The following is a 20,566-nucleotide window of genomic DNA, read 5'->3' as shown; positions in this document are numbered from 1 at the left end:
TCGGATCCTTTGGGGGCAATAAAGTCCCCACCATTTCCCACAACAAAGAAATGGCACCCTTTAGTAACACAGTTTTTTCTGGCTTTCTGCCTATCTGCCACTGGGCAAAAACTCCCTCCACCACGGCGAGGGACCTAAGGTCCCTCACCCTGGAGGACTCCCATGGATGCACTAGCCTACTAAGTTTGAAAAGACTCATGGTTTTTCCCTGGCGTGTAAACATGTCCACTGCTCCTCGGACGCAGCTGGCCAGGGTGCCCTCGAGGAGGGGTCTCTATGCCTGCATTCTCCACCAATTGTTGGGGCTCCCTCCTTCCCAAGGGAAAGGTGAGTAAACCACAAGTCACACATCAAGGTAAAACACAAGTATAACTCTTTATTGCAGAAAGTAATGCACACCAAGTCAATACTGTAAGCTTACAAGCTGCTAGCACGTCGGGCTGGAGGAAAGGCACTCCCCACCCTGTTCTATGTTATTACCTGATAGGTCTCGGGAACCCCACCCTGCATCTAGGGTGGCGAGACTACCTCCTTTATTGGGTCCTCAGCCTTGTCCTCCCCAAAGTAGTTCCGCCTGGGGCCCAGTCCTTCTGACTTTTATACCCTTCCTCCCATTAACTCTCTCTCCCAGAAGGGAGGGTTCACTTTTAGACTTATTGCCTTTTCTAGGATTAGAGCCAAACCATTTTCTCATTTTGCAAAGCTGTCATTTCTAAGTAAAAATTGTTATCTTTGCATTCCTTTTGGCCTGGGACTTTCCAGGAACATTGGTCGGGCAAGGGCAGTTCCCCCTTTTTTTCCCTGCACATCAGCAAACAACAGCAGATGCATTAAGTCATTATCCTGTGGCCTCTCGGTTCCACGAAGCTGACCCCCCCCCTCGGGGTGTCAGCTTGGCCTCCTCCCAGAAGCCTCTTCGGGACAGGCCTCACAATTTCATAGACATTAGGGCTGGAAGGGACCTCGGAAGATCATCGAGTCCAGCCCCCTGCCTCAGAGGCAGGAAGTCAGCTGGGGTCATAGGATCCCAGCAAGATAAGCATCCAATTTCTCTTGAAGGTGTTCAATGTAGGTGCTTGAACCACCTCCAATGGCAGGCTATTCCAGACCTTGGGGGCTCGGACAGTAAAGAAATTCTTCCTTGTGTCCAGCCTGAAACGGTCTTGCAGTAGTTTATAACCGTCTGACCTCGTCATCCCTTGGGGCGCTCTGGTGAACAAACGTTCCCCCAGATACTGGTGGTCACCCCTGATAAACTTATAGGTGGCCATCAGATTACCCCTGAGCCTGCACTTTTCCAGGCTAAAGAGCCCCATAGCTCTCAGCCTGTCGTCGTAAGGTCTGTTTTCCTGACCTCTGATCATGCATGTGGCTCTTCTCTGGACTCTCTCAAGCTTCTCCACATCCTTTTTGAATTGTGGAGCCCAAAACTGGATGCAGTACTCCAGCTGTGGCCTCACCGAGGCCAAGTACAAGGGCAGATGACGTCCCGGGATTTGCTTGAGAAGCATCTATGGATGCAAGCCAGCATTTTGGTCGCTTTACTAGCCGCAGCATCGCATTGAAGGCTCATGTTCATCTTGTGGTCAATGATGACCCCCAAGTCTCTTTATTTCATAGTGCTAGCCAGCATAGCACTGCCAAGCCTGTAAGGATGCCTCAGGTTTTTCCTTCCAAGGTGGAGAACCTTGCATTTTTCAGTGTTAAAAACCATCAGGTTCTTGTCCGCTCATTTGCTGAGCCTGTCCAGGTCAGCTTGGATTGCCCTCCTGTCTTCAGGCGTGGATGCTTTGCCCCAAAGTGTGTGTCATCAGCTAACTTGGCCAGTCCGCTTCTGACTCCAATGTCCACATCATTAATGAAGATGTTGAACAATATGTGTCCAAGGACAGAGCCCTGGGGGACCCCACTGGTCACAGGGCAACATGAATTACCACCCTCTGGGTCTGACCACGGAGCCAATTTCCCAGCCAGCGGATTGTGGTGGACCCAAGGCCACAATTGGCCAGTTTTGCCAAGAGGTGATCATGGGATACCAGATCGAAGACTTTTTGAAGTCAAGATATATGACATTAGTCTCTTCTCCCTTGTCCAGGTGATAGGTCACTTGGTTGTAAAAGGAAATGAGATTGGTCAAGCAAGATCTACCCGCAACAAACCCATGCTGGCTATCCCTCAGGATGTTGGTGTCAGCCAGTCCATTAAGGATGGCCTCTTTAATAAACTTTTCTAAGATCTTCCCCGGGATAGAGGTCAGGCTGATGGACCTACAGTTTGCTGGATCCACTTTCCTCCCTTTCTTGAAGATAGGCACCGCATTGGCCTTCTTCCAGTCTTCGGGCACTACACCAGAGCGCCAGGAGTTCTCAAAGATCCATGCCAGAGACTAGGCTATGATGCTCGCCAGCTCCTTGAGTACCCTGGGGTGTAGATTGTCAGGGCCAGCTGACCTGAAGGCACCCAACCTCTCAAAGTGTTCCTTCACAAGGTCAGCATTGATGGAGGGCAGGGGATCTCCCTCACCCAGACCTTCCTGTCCCGTAGTTGGCATGGGCGTCCAATGGGACTGATGAAAGACTGACGCAAAGTACACATTTAATAGGTTGGCTTTTCCTGGGTGTCAGTTGTCCCATCTCGTTTAGCAGGGGTCCAGTGTTGCCCTTGCTTTTCCTCCGGCTCCCCACATATCTGAAAAAGGACTTTTTATTGTCCTTGATACTCGAGCTGGAGTTCAGCTGGAGTTCAGTTGCAGCCTTGGCTTTCCTGGTTTGCTCCCTGCAGGACTGGACCAGTGCAGAATATTCCTCCTTGGAGGTGAATCCCATCCTCCATCCTTTGTAGGCCTTTCTTTTTAGCCTCAGGATGTCTGCTAGATCCCTGGAGAGTCAGGGGGGCTGCTGTGCCATCTTGCTGCCTTTCCTCCGAGATGGAATAGAATTAGCTTGTGCATTGAGGATCACTCCCTTGAGAAGCAACCACTCTTCCTAAATTCCCCTCCCCCTGGGGTTGTGGACCCTTAGGGCCTCACCAACAACCATCCTTGCCACAGGACTCTCTCTGCAGTTGACTCAATAAAATACACAAACAGCCCCTGGAGAAGACCTGAGAACTCAGATCACTTGTACAGCAGACAAATGCCTGTCTCATCACTAGGTTAGTCAGGCTCACTCATTTTCTCCTTCTGGAGAAATAACTCTTTAAAAATTTCTGTAAGGAAGAAAGAAAGTGTGAGCAGTCACAAGGAATGTGGAGTTATCCAAGTACCTTGTGGGGAATTCAGATCTATGGTCAAGGCTGTGCAAAGTGGCCATTATCAGGTAATCAGAGTTACATGTCTAAGCCAAAGCAATATCTGTGCTTGTAGTTCAGGTCAAGCAGAAGGTCAGGAGCTGGGGCTTCCAGATGCACAACAACATGGGTGACTGGTGCCTCCTGACTCTGAGGGAGCACCAGCAGCTGATTGCCAATCAGGAGGGGGGTCCCCCAGCAACTGATTGCTGACTGGGGGGTGGGGGGTATCCCCCAGCAGCTGATTGCCAACCCTAGAAGTGCTGGCAGCAAAGCCAGAAGTGCTGCTGGTGCTTCTCAGGGCAATGGGGGGCACTGGCTGGTGCTCCCCACTCGCCAGCCAGCAAGCGCCAATCTCAGAGGGGCACGTTCCCCCTCACACTCCCCCTATGCATCGCCTATTCACAACAGGATAGGCAAAGCCAAGGTACTGAGCTGGAACAGGGCTTGAGGCAGAAGCAGAAACTGAGCTGTAACCATATGCAAGGCACTGAGCAGCCAGAGCCCAACTGCAGGGCCTAGGCTTATATACTCAACCCAGTTGACTCTGCAGCCAATCAGCTAGGTGTACATAGCTGGAGCCAGGTGACCCTGCTTACAGGACAATCTGCCCTTTAGCAATTCCATGCAAAGGGAACTCTATCAAAGGGGAAGGGGGGCAGGGAAGGTGCCAGAACAGGTCATCACCTGGAGTCAAGGCATTTTCCTGAGAAGTAAGGGATGTGGACTTTTAGGCACAAGAGGGACTAGTACCCAGGCCTCCCACATCTTAGAGTGCTCTGATTACTGAGGTACAGGTTTAAGGGATAAGTGTCCTTCCACCTTCACCCTCACTGTATTTTATATTAAAGTGGCCACAGCCACCACATGTTGTGCAGAGCCTGATCTTACAGGTTTGACCTAAGAATCAAGTCTTCCGGGTGAGATGAGAAGAGGAACACCCAATCCATGGATTCCAGTGGGACTTACACCTGAGATAAGGCCAAGGCACTCAGTGCTTGTCCAAACTAGGTATGTCTACATGAGATACTTTACTGTGCAGTAGATTGATCTGCAGCACAGTAAAGTGTCACCATGTAACCATGTGCAACAGCTACTGTGCAGTAAATTAGTGCATTACATAGTTAGCTAGTACCTGTCAATACAGTTACCAAATTAGTAGGGCTCATGTAGACACTGAATGGGAACAAATTTGCCACACCAGCAGAGAACCCAGTCTTGGTGCTGCTCAGGTCCCAGCTCCTGGGAGCTGATCAGCAGAGAGACTTTGTCCCTCTCTGCTCCTCCCCTACCCCCCAGCATCCCAGCATTGTGGGGCTCCCGGCTCCCCACGGAAGTAGGGAGCTGAGGAGTGCTGGGACTGGGGAGCTCTTGCTTCCCTACTCAGCCAAGGGCTGGGCAGGAGCTGTCCCACCAGTGGGGCAGCTGGTAGCGAGCCCCCAGCTGGGCGGTGTATACCTGCCCAGCCCCTGGCTGTGTGAGAGCTGCCCCACCAGCAAAAGAGCTCCTGCCAAGCCCCTGCAGATAACCCAGATTCCCCACCCAGCCAGAGGCTCACTGCCAGCTGCCCTACTTGCCAATCAGGGCAGGGGGCTGGAAACCAGCTGCCCCCTACCCCCTTCCAAAGCCCAGGCCTGACCCTGGTGCCCCTCGCCAGCATGGGGCTGGCCCCCAGGGGAGCCTAGAACTCCCCCTGGCTGCTGTAGTGGAGCAGAGCAGGTCACAAGTAGCCCTGCTCTGAATTGCTCCTGACAGGTGCACATGTATATGCACTCCCAGGGAAAGCTTATTGCATAGTATTTTACTGCGCAGTAAGCTTACAACACATTAATATCATGTGGAAATGTGCCCACTGAGGAGCTTGTGGGTCTGTGCAAAAGCAGAACTTCAGCAGTTCACCCTTGGTGGACTTGCCTGTTGGGAAATGAGTCATTGTCCAGGGGGGTATACATGGTAGCTAAGCATAGGTTTCCAAGCACATTAATGTCTAAACCTTATTTGGATCTGGCCCTTGTGTCTGATCTGAAGTCCACTGAAGACAATGGGAACCTCTCACTCACTTTATCTCACTCCCCTTTCATCTCATCAGAATGGGTCTATACACAAATAGGGGTTGAAACACCATCAGCCACTAATGCCTTTTTTATAGTAGGGCTCCTGCTATTGCAACCAGTATTGGAGCTGAACTGGAGGTAACAAAAGCAGGAAAGTTTAAGAGGTGGGGAGAGAGTCCTTACCTAGAGAAAGCCATAGGGCTCTTTGTCATCAATCTCCTATCAGCTCTCTCTTGTTAAAGCTACGTCATGTTTTCCATCCTCTTCCCAATTTGACCCTGATTTTTCCATAACTCATGCCAGAAGTTTCTCTCAAATATATTTTTGACCCTTTGATTTAATGTGGACACGCTATTTCCCAGACAAGAGAGTTTATAATGCAAACTTCACAACATTCTTGTTTCTGTCTGAGGAAGAAGAACAATAATGTCTTCCAATACCTGCATGGAGATTAGTCAAGTGTCACCTCCAGCTAAGTTTCAGAGAAGCAGTTTCTTTAAAATGACTGTTCCAGGAAGCAGGCACACAGGAGGAGCATCTATTCTTAATTTAGTCCAAAGTAGCACACATGAGTTCAATCAAGCAGTGATTATGATTGATCTATTCAGGAACAGTCTCCATGGTATAATTAGTGTCGATATCCTCTCTGGAAAAAAGGTGCAAAAACCCCCCAAACCTCCAAAACCTAGCATTGTGAGATTAAGCTCTAAAAATAGGGTTTTCAATGTAAATGAGCAGGTTAGTCAAAAGAGGTGTTAATTCTAGAGTGAGGATAAATTCAATCTATAGGTAGGGGGTAGGTATAGATACAGATGCTATACATACCCTGAATGGAAAAAGAAGCAGGAAAGCTAGCAAGAAAATGTTAGAGCTAAATGACAAGGTTCAAGAGGTAATTTGTACCAGGCAGGGAGCCTTCAGCAAATGGTACTCCACACAGCAGTGAAGGCAAGCTACAGCAGTCCATGTATAAGAAAGGCTGTGGAAGCAAACCTTAAAATAGAAGGAATGTAAATAGGTAGGACAAAATGATTCACGATCAGACAAATGGAGGTGTCTGTGTAGGGAGAACAGTTTCGCACAAGCAAGTGCCTTTTCATTTCCTCAATAAGTTACCCAAATCTATTAAACTGAGCAGTTTAAACAGTTAAAAATGGGAGAAGGGAAGAACTCCCTCCCAAGGCCTCTCTTAGGTTTACCTTGGCACTTGGCCATGGGACACCTGGTGCCTTCCCCCACTTCTAATGCACTCCCTTTTCCTAAGGTGCCATCCCAAACAGGAATACTTGCCCCATACTAACTGCATCAATGTGCAAACCCCTAATGTAAACAGACTGCCATGGTCAAGCTTACGCTAGGAACTTGCAGCACGTCACCACTGTGCATTTGCATCAGTGTAATTACACCAAGGCAACTGTGCTAAGGCACCAGACAGTACCTATCATCACACACCAGTCTCAGACTCATGCAAAATTCCAAACAACCAGCTGGGTGAGGGACAGAATACCAAGTAAAGCTGTGAGGAGGAGAGATTTAACGTTGAAAGCTTTATTTGTGTAGGCTCAGTCTTATATTAAAATGCATTTTAATTAACATGCTATAGTATAAAAACAGCACAACTGGGAAACTGTGGGTACCCTATCTACCCACCCACTTGCCTGATAAATTATTTACAGTAACCAGGTAAAATCTAAAGGGAAAAGCAGGATTTTACTTGCCCAAACATAGCATCCTAAGATATTAGTGAATGACAAAGAGTTCTCCCATAGGACAGTCTATTAATGCAAACTTCGGTAGTAGTGCTGCAGGATGCTGACCTGGTTACAGCCATCCTGATCTCGGGGAGGGGGCAAAGGGTCTGCAGTTTTTACAAATTTCATGGGGTTCTGAAAAAGCTAGACATTGGCATTTTGACTGCTGGAAAATCCTGAGATCAGCAAGACTATCATCTGCAGCATTTAACCACAAGTTAGACCCACCTCCTAGTAAGCATATAAGCTTTATGACTGCTGAAAAAAGAACTCTTTTTATAGATAATGATGGGCTTTGTGCTATAAAACATTTATCTTCAGATGACAGGGTGAGGATAATTCATGGTTTTGCTATATCCAAGTTACTGTATATGTCCTACTCTGACTAATTTAGATAACTATAGCCTTCACCTTCTTTCATTGTCTGTATATTTATATTGCAGCTGTGGGTGTCATCCTGTTGATAAAATAAAGTGATAAAACAATCATTTTATTAGTTTTTGCAGTGATGTTGCCTCTCTTACCAAGAGATACCCACTTTGAGTAAAAATTAGTCTTAAAAGCTACAGGTCTGACCTTGTGAGGAGCTGAGCACCTGTGACCCCCCGGTCTTCAAGACTGGGCCCAATCTTGCTGTACTTACTCAATCTAACATTTTGCTTTTAAACCAGTGGGAGGTGTGTCAGAGTAAGGAGTAAACAAGCAAACTGGGGCCTGACATTATTAAATGTCTCTGTCCTGCATGATTTTCAACTCCTATGATGTCACATATAAAAAAAACATTTAAATAGTCCCAGGTTTGTACAAGGAATTGCAAAGGGCATTTTTTTTCTGCTTTCCATCTAGAAAGGCTCCAAAGCATATTCCATTGCTCTGTGCCTTGTTGCACTATTCCCCTCATCCTGCATGTCTTACAGCAGTACCTACTATGAGACACAACCCTGCAAACTAACCTGAGGTTTAATTTTAACAAGGCCACTTATTAAATGACTGTTTACCAGGATGAGGCTTGGCCACATCAGCCCCATGATCCTGCCCTGACAAAAGTCAAAGGGACTTTTGCTGCTGGCTTCAAGAAATAGCAGACTCAAGGCCATGGACTGCAGCAGTAGGAAGTGAAAGCTGCTATTTACACATCCTCAAGGTTTATATCCAAATCCCATCTTTGAGTGCACTTGTGCTTTGGCAGGATTGGAAATTTAGTTTTTTGTGGATCTCCCCTCTCTTCATACTTATCCTAACCAAATAGCTGCTTCCAAAAACTCCCATCCTTCTGGAATGTACAAAATCATACATGAACATATCATCCTGGATTTAACTTGTTTAACAGTAACAGACATAACACGTTGTGTCCCTGGCTGAAGAGGGGACAGGCCCCACTGCCTGCACATAAGCTTTGGTGGTTTAACTTTTAGTCAGCATTTCTACTAGAGAATAGCAATTTAATGGGCAGCAATAGGCAACACCTGTTCAACAGGCTGACCATGTGGCTGAGAAAACATTCTTCTACTTTTCATCCAGTCTCTCCCCTCTAGTTACCAGCACTCCCAGCTCAGGTACGGGGACTTTAAAACTACTGGTATTTGGTCAATCTATCTTCTAATATTTTAACCTGGGATCTTAATGATGAAAACTTAATAAATTTAACTTAAGACTGTAATCTATTTTTATTATTGCTGTCATAATTGCAGACTACTAGGCTCTAGAGGCAAGTGCAAATCCTCAATACAATTTAAGTGCTTAGCTGAATTCAATGAGAGTGAGGCATCTAAATGTATTTGAGGATCTAGGCTCAGATTTCTAATTTAAACCATAATGATTTAATAGTACATCTTCTGCTACAAAGACTGATAAATACACTGTACTCTGCTCAGATTTCTCCCACTTTGTCACCTATCTTTGTAGTCTTTCATGTTTCTTCTGGCTTCCTTAATTCTTTGTTGATATTACTTGATCCTTACTTTTTCATGACAAGCAGTTATTTTGTATCTCTTTCGTAACTTGCTCATCTGACACAACCATTAGGAAGTTTACATCAACAGGGATGTATGCCAATAGAAAAAAGCAACATCCTTAATTAAAAGGCTCTGTTCATTAATAAGTACAAACTGATGGATCATGAGATACAATACAGAGAAATGATTCTGTTGTGGAGATAAGAGAAAATGTAAAAGCAGGTGAGTGTATTTATTTCCACCCAAAATACTAATTCCAGGAACTATTTAAACAAAGAAATAATTGTATTTGCCTCTCCCTGCTTTTGGATTGGGCAGATTATTTTATTTTCTCACCCAAAAAACCTCTGGGTCCACCAAGAAAACAATTTTAAGCCATGAATATTCAAGCATCAGGATCAGCCACATGCTGAGTTTTGCAGGAGTGAGGTTGACGAAGGACCCTGTTCAGACATTATGAAAGTGGGTTATCTTGCAGCAAGCCAAAACTGGTGTGTGGGGAGAGATGGAAATGTAAAATCTGGTTCCTTGAGCCCACGGTCAGCACAGTCCATTGCTGTATGAAGGCCAGACTGGTACAACAACCCCTCAAAGAAAGCAGAAATTCTAGGGTCACTGGATATGTATACATGCTGGACATGGCATGTCCTGTCTTGCCCTGCCCCATCACTGCTCCCCACATTGATCTATGGAGAAGTAAGTGCAGAGCCAATCCCTTACAGAGCAGGGGTATTTGACTGGGTCCCACATGGCTGCTCTGCAAGCAGATCTCCATGCAAAAAGCCCCCTGCAAGAAGCCTTAAGGCAGCCCATGTACTGCAAGGTAAAATTGCATGCAATGCCCCCAGCAACTGGCAGGGGAAACAGAAAAGAGGGGAGAAAATGCAACTGCATGCAGATTTCAATACATGCCATGTATATCACCTCTTGCAGTATTTTAAACCATTCTTTTCTTAGTGTCTAGGTTGGACCAGCAAACCTGTAATTAATGTTTATGAAAAGAGCTATTGTGGTGTGGGGAACTGCTAAGCAGGTAACTATCTAGAGCTTGCAGTGGAAGTTACCAGTGCTGCCCTCAGCACCCTCCCTAGGTCAAGCAGCTGGTAAGTTCAGTATCCGGACTGGAAGTGGGATGCATACAGCTATCCTTTCCAGGACACGCAGATGCTCAGCCTTATAGCTGTGAAATAGACTGATACACACACAGGAAGGCAGATCTCTCTGCCATTAGCTCACACCACCACCTCATGGCTTGAATCAGAGCCAGTTACACCATGTGCTCTCCTCAGCACCATCCGATTTCCCCTCCAAGTTGTGAGTCACTCATACATTTTTCCCAGCTGAGGGACTCCAGGAAGCTGGTTATTTTAGTTGGAATTAGACGGACACAGGTGGTTCCACCTATTGCAAGCTCGTGTCAAGTCTATAACAAACAGTCCTTCAACATTTTCAATCTCTGCTCTCTTAGTAGCAGAGCGGTGGGAGGAACAGCTGGGTCACTGTTGGGGTTCCTATTAAGGCTGTTTCTCCTAGAAAATGGAGGCAATGAACTACCCCCCCCCGAGTCGTGTTCAATGCCAATATGCCCATATGGATTCCAGGCACCTATTTTTACTATGGGGTGAACTAAAATCCCAGTTTGGAATGCTTCTGCACTCTGGATCTGGACTGGGCAGTTATATTGCCTCTTGCGGTAGCAAGTTGCTTCTGTGACTGCAGGCTGAAAGGTCTGGTTCTTAAAATTAGGAACATCTCTTTCCACATTGTCGTACAACTTTGTTCCTCATAACTTAAAAAAAAAAATCATGTTGATTTATGACAACCCACCCCCAACTTTTTGTTCTAATGGAGTCTGCTCATCTTTTGTTCTGATGCTATTCTGCATCAGAGCAATCCTTCTTTAAATCGAGTATAATTTTATAAGAATTTCATCATATTTTTATTAGTCTGGAACCCAAATTAACATAAATCTTGTCTCTCTCTAAATCTAAGGGAAGAGCAGCTCTGTGTCCTGTCTCTCTAAGAAGCCGGAACTGGAACCCCGCATCTAACTATCCACTGACTTTGGGATAGGTGAAACTGAAACCCAACTCGGGATAGGAGTTTTGAAAAGATTCGAATTTATAGCGGTGTTCTGTTTCTGTTTGAGGCTCAGGAATCTGCTACTCCTATCAGTGACATTGGATATAATAATGAGAAAGAAACCTTAAAAATGAAAGAAAACACAGTAAATCCCACTGCTTCTGGGAGGAAAGGTTTTAGGAGTAATTTTGATGGTTTCTTCCCCATTGTTCCCCTTGTAAACTTGGATGCTATTTGGCTATGGATAAACAGGATTGGAAGATAACATGGTCACTCTCCTCTTCTCTGTCTCTTATAGGGTTACTGGTGCTAGAAGTGCCTCCCACACAATCACAAAGCCAAATCCTACTCACACTGCAGTTGCAACATAGTGCTTTCATTCTGAGTATCTTCTCAGCTGCTGGGCTGGGTCCTGCAATTTTGGAGTTGTCTGGATTTCCTGCTCCCTTGTTAGGATGAGTTTCACTCATACTGTAGACTTACACTTCACTGCAAGTGTAACAAGCACATTTAGGTTTGTGATGGACAGTAAGACTCCAGAATAAGCAGCAGAAAGGTCAGTTTTAAGCAACTTGTTTGCATCTCAGATAACTATTTCATTCCAACTTTAGTCTTAAATCAGCATTCACTGTGAAGCAGACATGCAGAGCTTATCAAATGCTTCATTAGGGGTAGTTTGACCCTCTTATCATATTTAGCTCTCTTCCTGGTCACAGATGGATCACATTGGGTTCACCAATAAATAATTTCTCTGAAATTGGGTAGGTGAAGAGTTTCAATGCCTTAGGATAATTGCCTTTCAGAACTTAAACTTTCAATTTGTGATTTGTCAGTCACAGGATGTGATTTCTATTCCTTGATTGGATGATACAACATTTATAAAAAGCATGAGTGACTTAAGAAATCATGAAAGTTACAACCAAATCTCTCAGGAAGTAGGTAGGACACTAAGAGAGACAGCTTTAAAAAAGGTAGGATATTCTGAATCTTTTCTTGCAAGGAAATTCATATTATAATGGGTTTCATATTTTGACTTTAAAATATACATGTTCTTTCCAGAGGGGGGAGAGAGAAAGATGTGCTTTGTCTGGTATATTAGATATGCTGGCTGACTAAAAGAAACAGTTTTCTCTAGGTCACATTCATACCAAGGCACTGCATGTAAATATGGTGTCCTTAGTCTTAAATGTAAAGTGTGGGTTCAGGTCCTCGTTTTGCTCACTTCACATCAGAATCCCGCCCAGGAGCCTCAGAATGCTGTTGGGTATTTCTCCATCCCATATCTATGCCATATACCTAACAACTACACAAGTGACCCACTCTTTTTCATGTTACATTATTGCCAACTAGTCATGATAGCTATGAACTGTGTGTACAAGGACAATGATATCTGCAAAGCACACAATCAATAGGCCTGTGCAAAGCGGCAAGTATTCACTTCGGATTCGGACGATTTGGAGGGACAGTGATTCGATTCAGTGATTCAAATCACTGTTCCAATTTGATTTGGCCAATTCGGATCTGAAGATTCAGCGCCGATTCAGAGATTTGGCCATAGACTAAACAGGCAGCAGTCCTCACCACCGAATCTCCTCCTAATCGAATTGGCTACTGAAGCGTCACGCAGCCCTAATAATCAAACAAAAGAGACAGAGAGGCCACTGTCACATGGACCTGTTTGTTTAGCTGTCTCTTCACAGCAATGTTTCACATCCACCAAGCATATCTGCTTGTCTCCCATTCTTCATCAACACAAAGATTCTCAGAACAGAAACAGGGGGCTTTTAATTTTTTCCCCAATTAGTAAGCCCAGAACTAGCTGGAGCAGGGATAAGCAACTTATGACCCATGGGCTGGATCTAGCTTTCCAAGCCAGGACATCAGCAGCAATGCAGTAGCAGGGAGAATATGAGGCAGTGGCCAGGTCACACTTCTATTAGTGGCAATTTACAACAGTTGAGGGAAGTGGCAGTAGGGGGAGCAGTCACCCACCTTCAGACCAAGCTGCTTTAGTTTGGTTCACTGCTCCTAAAAGGTTGCTGACCCCCAAGCTAGAGAACTAAATGGGTAGCTTTATACAACATGTGGAGGTGGCTAATTTCCAACCTGGCCATAGAAGAAAAAATTTACTTTATGTGCTGGGAACACAACAAACGCCAAGTATATGCAGACAAAGGACCTCAGCCTCTTGCTCACCTCCTCCCATCATTTTCTCTACTCCTCTTTATGTTGTCCATATTCTAGACACAGTCCCACAATATGTCCATAACAATAAAACGAGTGCCCATCCTCTACCAACAGGGAAGCTACACTGATACCAAGCCATAGACTGAATCAGGTACTTATACTATATGTGTTGAAAACCTCCTCAGCATAGACTGCCTAATACTATGTACTGTAGTAACTGACAATTTATTCTGCTGTAAAAACTATGGTGGAGATTTTCAAAGCTTACTACGACATGTAAACATGAAACCTCCATTAATGTATGTGGCACTCAAATTCTCAACCTGTATTCAAGAAGAAGAACTTCATTCTGTATTTTTTGATACTGAATACCTGGTTTCTTAGCTGTTGTGCTGCATCAGTGCTTCTTTTTTTTTTTTTTTTTGCATGGAATGCAAGTGACTATGCAGATTAAATAATTTTTAAAACATAGGAAGAAATTATTATTATTATTTCCTAGAACTACACTATGCTGATTAGCAATACATTTTTGGATCACCGCGATACCTGGCTAATAGTTTATTAGCCTGTTATGAACTCAAGGGACTCACCCATCACCCCGATAAAAGATAATTCTTTATATATATTTTTTTTAAATTAAAGTGGATTTTTAAGGTCCTTAATATGCTTACTTTCAATTTTTTTTCCAATATACACTGCTTTTTAATGTTTATAATGAAAATATTTTCCACGTTTGATGGCATTCATCCCTAAACTTCTACCTTCTCATAAAACCTCAGCAATTGAAATGATGTATGCAAAGTGTCAGAAGGGAGAAAACCAGATGGGAAATACACAGTACAGCCTGTCAAGTTCTGTAAAAACAGAATTTCACCAGACCACTCCTTATATAACCAGCTGTGTAAGAGCACTCTACATTTTGCAAAGAGATTGTGTAACAAGAGCTGAATCCAGGTTGCCTCTGCCACTGACTCAGGTAATCTTCTGAAAGCAAAGGAGGGGATTTAAAGGCAACACTTACTTATACTGATAGAAACTGTGTATTTAAATGTCCTACTTTGAAAAGGCAAACCACGGTCTTGATAGCATTATAAACTATCAGGTGAAGGTGAAGTCATGCTAAAATCTTGTGTCAGGAAAACTCTTCCATTTTAAACAAGGGATTGTTAAAAAAAATACTTTTTCTAAGTACCAGGCTATAGATTATATAATGAAACACTTTATAAAAAAGAACTGCTGATGGAAGGAAACTATTAAAAGAGTGCATTGTCTGTGTGATAAATTCAATAGCAATTCAAAATGAGAAATGAATAAAACTATTAGTAAAATACATTTACTGGGCATCAAACCAGAAAATATGTAATCGTATGCTGGAACCAATTTAAATAAATAACTGTAAAAGGAATAACACCACTTACAAGACCTTTTTGTGTGTAATGAGCCTATGTATTTAACATTTTTCCTTTGTATTGGTTTCTTAAATGGGTCACATTTACACCTGTTAAGATGACATTTTAAACCCTATTTATAAAATCATATAATGTCTACCTTGTCTCATTTCAATTAGGTTTTGACTTTGAAAGGGGATGGACACTACAGGGTATGATAATGATGGCCTATTAAAGTTTATGTTTTGCTCAGAATGAAAAGGAAGGTTGGAAACAAGATACAGGCATAGAGACACCCCCTTGAGCATCTGAACAGATACTTACTGCCATTATACTTAAACACTGAGAGCAACTTCTCCTGGTCTCCTTAACTTCTCTGTGGAAGTGCTTACCTAACCATTTGGGCCCTTCTCTGTTCTGCAGTTTACCCAGTCAAGGGGACGGGTCTCTCCCTGCACAGCAACTGGGTTGAAGCAATAGTAGTCTCTTCAGTCTCTCACCAGGGCCTGCTATTCACTCACATGGCCAGATCTAGGATTTTGAAAAGGGGTGGGGGGTGAATCATCCCATATAATAGCACACATTTTTCTCCAAGTAAAAATAAATTAGAAGCTTTACTAATATTCTAGGGCCTAAGGCTATGTACTTCAGTTTAACATTGAAGTAAAAACAAATATGACTTAATTGGAATGAGTTAAAACAGTCTGCAGGGTGGTGAAATGGGAGCTATATTGCCAGAAGCAGCTAACAGGAGGCAGAATTGCAAAAGGAAGGCTCTCTCGATTAGTGGATTATCAAGACCATTAAAAGGAAGACAGGGTCATTAACACCTGTGGAATGAAGAGTTGAGAAGGAATCAGGCAGATTTTAATAAGCTATCAATTCGATTGATGCTCTCACTGCAGCCTGGACAGAAATGCTGCTGCCACTGCCAGGCAGTTGGTGTTAAACTATGGGTGGAGCAGGAATCAAATGAGAGTGCACCCCCCACTCCTTCTGGATGCAACCTTGTTCACTTGCTTCATCCCTTCCTGTGTCAGGTTTCCTGTCCTCACTTAGGCTTTCCAGAGTGGTGCTGTTGTGAAATCACAATGACTTGCTCCCTACCCAGTCCCATTTGGAAACAGTTCTCCAATTTGAGGGAAACATTTCACTTAGTGTCATGTTAAACCCACTTCTGGAATGTAAAAAAAAAAATAAATAAATAAATTAAAAATGCTGAGTGTTGATACAGCAGCCCTGCCTTTCCAGCCAGATCAGGGCCTATGCCAAGAACCAAAATCTTGAGCTGTTAAAGCATGGAGCTTGTTCTGCAACCCATGTGACAAGGTGCGGGTTAAACATTACTGCCCACACCACTATTTCTGAATAATTAGTAAACCACTGCTCCATCTCCTGCTTGGACCTGCCTGACAGTGAGATGAGCCTCACAATTTCCAGTGCTGCCACCTCTTACAGCCCCTGTTATTCCTCTCCACCCTCCTCTGCCTGCCTTACCTAAACACTCCGTGTCTACCAGCTGGAGGCTGTGTGCCTGTCTTCAAAGGGGCTGTTCCCTCTCTGGAGTCCAGTGCCAATAAAGCCTGTCATTCTTGGAGAAAGTCTGGTTTCAAAGAGGACATGCCACTTGAACAGTGAGTGGCAGTCTTAAAAACAGCCTATATGCAAGCCAATGGAATTCCCCTTTCTTGCTCTCTGGGCATAAGCCTTTCAGATCCTGTTGCCTAGCTCCAAACCCCCTGATCTTCTGAAGCTTTCTATGGTCCCCCTGAGCCTTTGGAAAACTTAGTGACAAGCCATGTCATGTTCTACATTTTCACAAGCCAGGGAAGAACAAATTTTATTGCAGCTGTAGAGAGCCTGCCTGACTGCTATAAATCATTCCCCATCAGGTGGACTGTAGGCTACCTATTACACCATCATTCTAATAGCTAGCACACCTAACATTCCCTCTAGCCTCTCCTTCCCTGCAGCTTGGCCTTTCTTCTCTGCCATGCTTCAGTTCCACAGACTTTTTAAAAAGTCATTTTTAAAAAAGTAATATCGAGTTTTACGCACGTGGGAATGTATTTCTCTGAGGTCAAGGGGTTTCTAGTAGCATGCACATGTAGTTTCTGAAAATGCTCAAATACCCTCCTGCACTTTAAGCTGGTGTATTCGTCAGTGGGAAAGAGACAGAGGAAAAATTGACTTGGAGACTCACTGGGAGTTAGCAAGAAATGCCATCATAATTCAACCTTGTTTTTTGCAGGTGCATAGGGAGAAGCAGAAGAAGCCTGATTCTACAGTGTAAGAGAAAGCATGTGCACACACCTGTGTGTAGGAGGGGGAGTTAGATTGTGGTGCACCATGCTCACAGTATGCACACCCACTGGACCAGGCTGGGCTTAGCTCTGCAAGGCCCTCTCTGCTGCAGTGTTCACGAGGCACAAAAAGGCAAGGTGCAGCAGCACTCCTGGGATTCACAGAGATGCAAATCCTTACATCCTCCCTAGAATGAAAGGCCATCTATACATTACAACAGACTACTATTCCTACTCCTCTTAGGGGGACTTCTCTCCCTTTTATTCCCCTGAACATGTCAATGGCTTGTTCTGGATTTTGGTTTAAGCTAATAAATTAAAATAAAGTAACACAGCAAATACACCATCTCAAGGATGAAAAAGAAAAAAGCAACAAGGTTTAAGAATACTTACCAGTTAGAAGACAAGGAGGACCAACAGGCTACATCCAGCTACAAAATGGACGCTTAAGGGCTGCAGCTGCTTACCCCTTCCAAATTAAAAGGGGCAGTAGCACTGAGTTTTGCAGGGATTTAAAAAAATCTCCAGGATTATGCAAAAGTGCAAAGCCAACCCAACCCACCTGTCCTTTTGGGTATGAATTTGAGAACACACTCCCCTCTGTGATGTTTTCCCAGATCTTTACACTCTTCTCTCCATGTTCTTTAGAGCCTCAGCTTGTTGATTACTAAGAATCTGCAGTTCACATTCTTCTTTATGAAACTGTCTCTACAGACCCCCTCTTTAGGAATCACATATCCCGCTCCATAAAAGAGATGGAAAACACAACTCCTAAAATTGCAGACCTATACAGTAAAGAGCTTGTTTCCTTTAATCTTACCATATTACGATTCTGCCCACAATAGATTAAAGAGAGACAGAAAGAAGCCAGTATTTGAAATGTCTTGAGCTTGTAATGGCTGTACAATGGTGAAACTCACCCAACACAAACACCCAAAGCTACTGTAGACATTTTTCAACTGTTATTCAGACCTGGTTGAACTACTATAATGTGTCGGCAATGAATATTTGAAACTGCACTAGTTCTATCAGTCCTCCCAACTGCATTCTACAATGCAACTCTGCACCTGTGAGCTACCCAAAAATTCCTTTCCCCAGTAACAACCTCAGTGCAATATGGACTAGGATCCAGATCCACAAGCTTATTTATATGGAACTGAGGCATCCAAATAGATGGTATAGGCTCAAATCTCTGAGGATCTGGGCTTAGAAATACCTCAGGATCCTGGTATAACTGCAGTTTAAAAATGTGCTGTGCCACAACTGTTGCATTAGACACAGTGATGCTATATCAAAGAGGAAAAATTTCCCAAGCACTGTCTAAGCAGTAGGCCTGTGTAAAGTGGCTAGCATTCGCTTTGGATTAGGATTCGGCTGATTTGGGGTACAGTGACTCGATTAGGTGATTCGAATCATTATTCTGAATCAATTTGGTTGACTCTGATTTGGAGATTTGGCCACAGTCAAAATGACTGAATCTCTGAATTGGCCCCATCCCCTGCCCACTCTCAATGGCTGCTCTGCCCACTCTCCCAGCTCCCGGCTCTTTAAAAAAAAGCCTGTACTCACCAGCTGCTGCTAGGCAGGGGAGGGCAATCCTTGCTGCCCCTTGCTATGCCATGTGGGGGGCCCTGCCACAAGCTTCCAACCCCTGCCCACTGTCCCAGCCCCCTGCATTGCTGCCTCACCCAGCCCCAGCTCCCAGCTCTTAAAAAAAAAAGCCCCAACTCACTGGCTCCTGCCAGGCAGGGGGGCAATCCCTGCTGCCCCCCACTGCCCTGCACTGTGTGGAGGGCTCTGTCATGAGCCTGCAGAAGCCCTGAGGCCACTGCAGCAGCTGGTGAGTTGTGGCTTTTTTTTTTAAAGGGCCATTAGCTGGGGTAGGTGGGGCAGTCATAAGGGGTGCTGAGAGAGTGGATGGGGGTTGGAGGGGCTCATGGCAGAGCCCCCCACATGGTGTGGGGCAGCAGGGGGAAGCGGGGATCACCCCCTGCACCTGGCAGCAGCCGGTGAGTGGAGGCTTTTATTTAAAGAGCCAAGAACTGGGACTGGGTAGGGCAGCCATGGGGGGGCTGGGATAGTGGGCGGGGGTCGGGGGCACTCAGAGAGGCTGGGGGAGCTGGCAGGGGATGGGGCCTGGCAGAGGTCCCCTCATGGTCCCCTCCTCCAGCCTCCCCTCTCTCACCCCCTACTGACCAGCATGGAGTCTGGGTCCAGCTCCCTGTTGCAGCCAGTGGGTACTGCCCGAATCTCCAAGGCTCTCTGAATCTTTTCTGAATCGATTCAGAGAGCTTTGAATCAATTCAGATCTTTTAATTGGTCTCCTGATTCAATTTGGATTCGGAGATCTGGCCACCGAATCGGGCCAAATCTCCTCCATATCAAATCAGCATGCAAAGCTTCACACAGCCCTACTAAGCAGCAGACAGTAGTCACAATGCCCCTGCACTGATTGCTTTACATTGTATATCAGTTTAACAGGGTACTTGAATATATACCTAAGTTTGTGAATGATATACGGAGTGTAAGGAACCTTCCAGGATATGTATTTTGTAAGAGAAGGTTAATGAGAGAAGTAAACTGAGAAGGGAACTGAGTATGAAAAAAAGAATTGGTCAGAGTTTATCTACTGGTCTATCTACTAGTCAGAGTTTATCTACTGGTCAGAGTTTTTGGGCCTATACTTGCTGGTGGGACAAACAATATTTTTCAATGTAGGAAAAAACCCCTGTAATGCTGACCTTTAACTATATCAGCATGCTTCTCTACACTGCACATACTGATACCAAATAGCTCAAAAATTTGCTACATTTTGCTAAATTTATCCAAGCATAAATACACTATTGGTTTTTAGGATTTTGAAGCAAATTAGCAGGGACAAATTAATTTCAGGCACTGAAATGAGCAAGGTAGCTCCTGTTTGTAAACTACAATGCAATGTCATGAAACAACAAAATGTGTCTAATGCAGCTACCCAGAGGAGGTTAGGTACTGGTGAACCTAGATCCCATGCAAGCAACTGCAAAGCTACAAATCCATCATGACAGCACTTTGAAAATATGTGTTTACTGCAAGGTGGGAAAGTACTTGGTAAGATTTGAGTACACTCAGATAATGCTTAGAGGTTTTCAACAAAAGGAACTTCAACATGACAATTTCTATCTGTAGGATTTTGCCCTTAATCTCCCCCAGATGCCAGTGACAACTATCATCGTTTCAACTATTTCAGTTAGGGCTGTGTAGATTTTGTCAGTAAACTGTTTGAAGTTACTGCAATCCAGGAATAAGCTGCTTTTTCAGAGAAAAACCTGCATTTTGGAATTGTTAAACCATTAATCCAGATACCAAGCAACAAAGTCTTTGAAACTTACCGCTGATTCCGTTTTTTTATATAAAGAGTGCTTGCTTTTTTCTCAAGCAACATTAGAAATGGCGCTCTGTACCTGGGTGCAAAAAACAGGAACAGGCTGATCCTGGAGTTTTATAGCCAGCTGAAAAAGGCATCAAACATAAATGCAAAAGCAAATTGAAAAATGCTTTGGATGATTAAAAAAGTTG

This window comes from Alligator mississippiensis, chromosome 5 (assembly GCF_030867095.1).
Source record: "Alligator mississippiensis isolate rAllMis1 chromosome 5, rAllMis1, whole genome shotgun sequence".
Lineage (NCBI taxonomy): Eukaryota > Metazoa > Chordata > Crocodylia > Alligatoridae > Alligator > Alligator mississippiensis.
The sequence above is the reverse complement of the archived record's forward strand: the minus strand, read 5'-3'. Positions refer to the sequence as shown.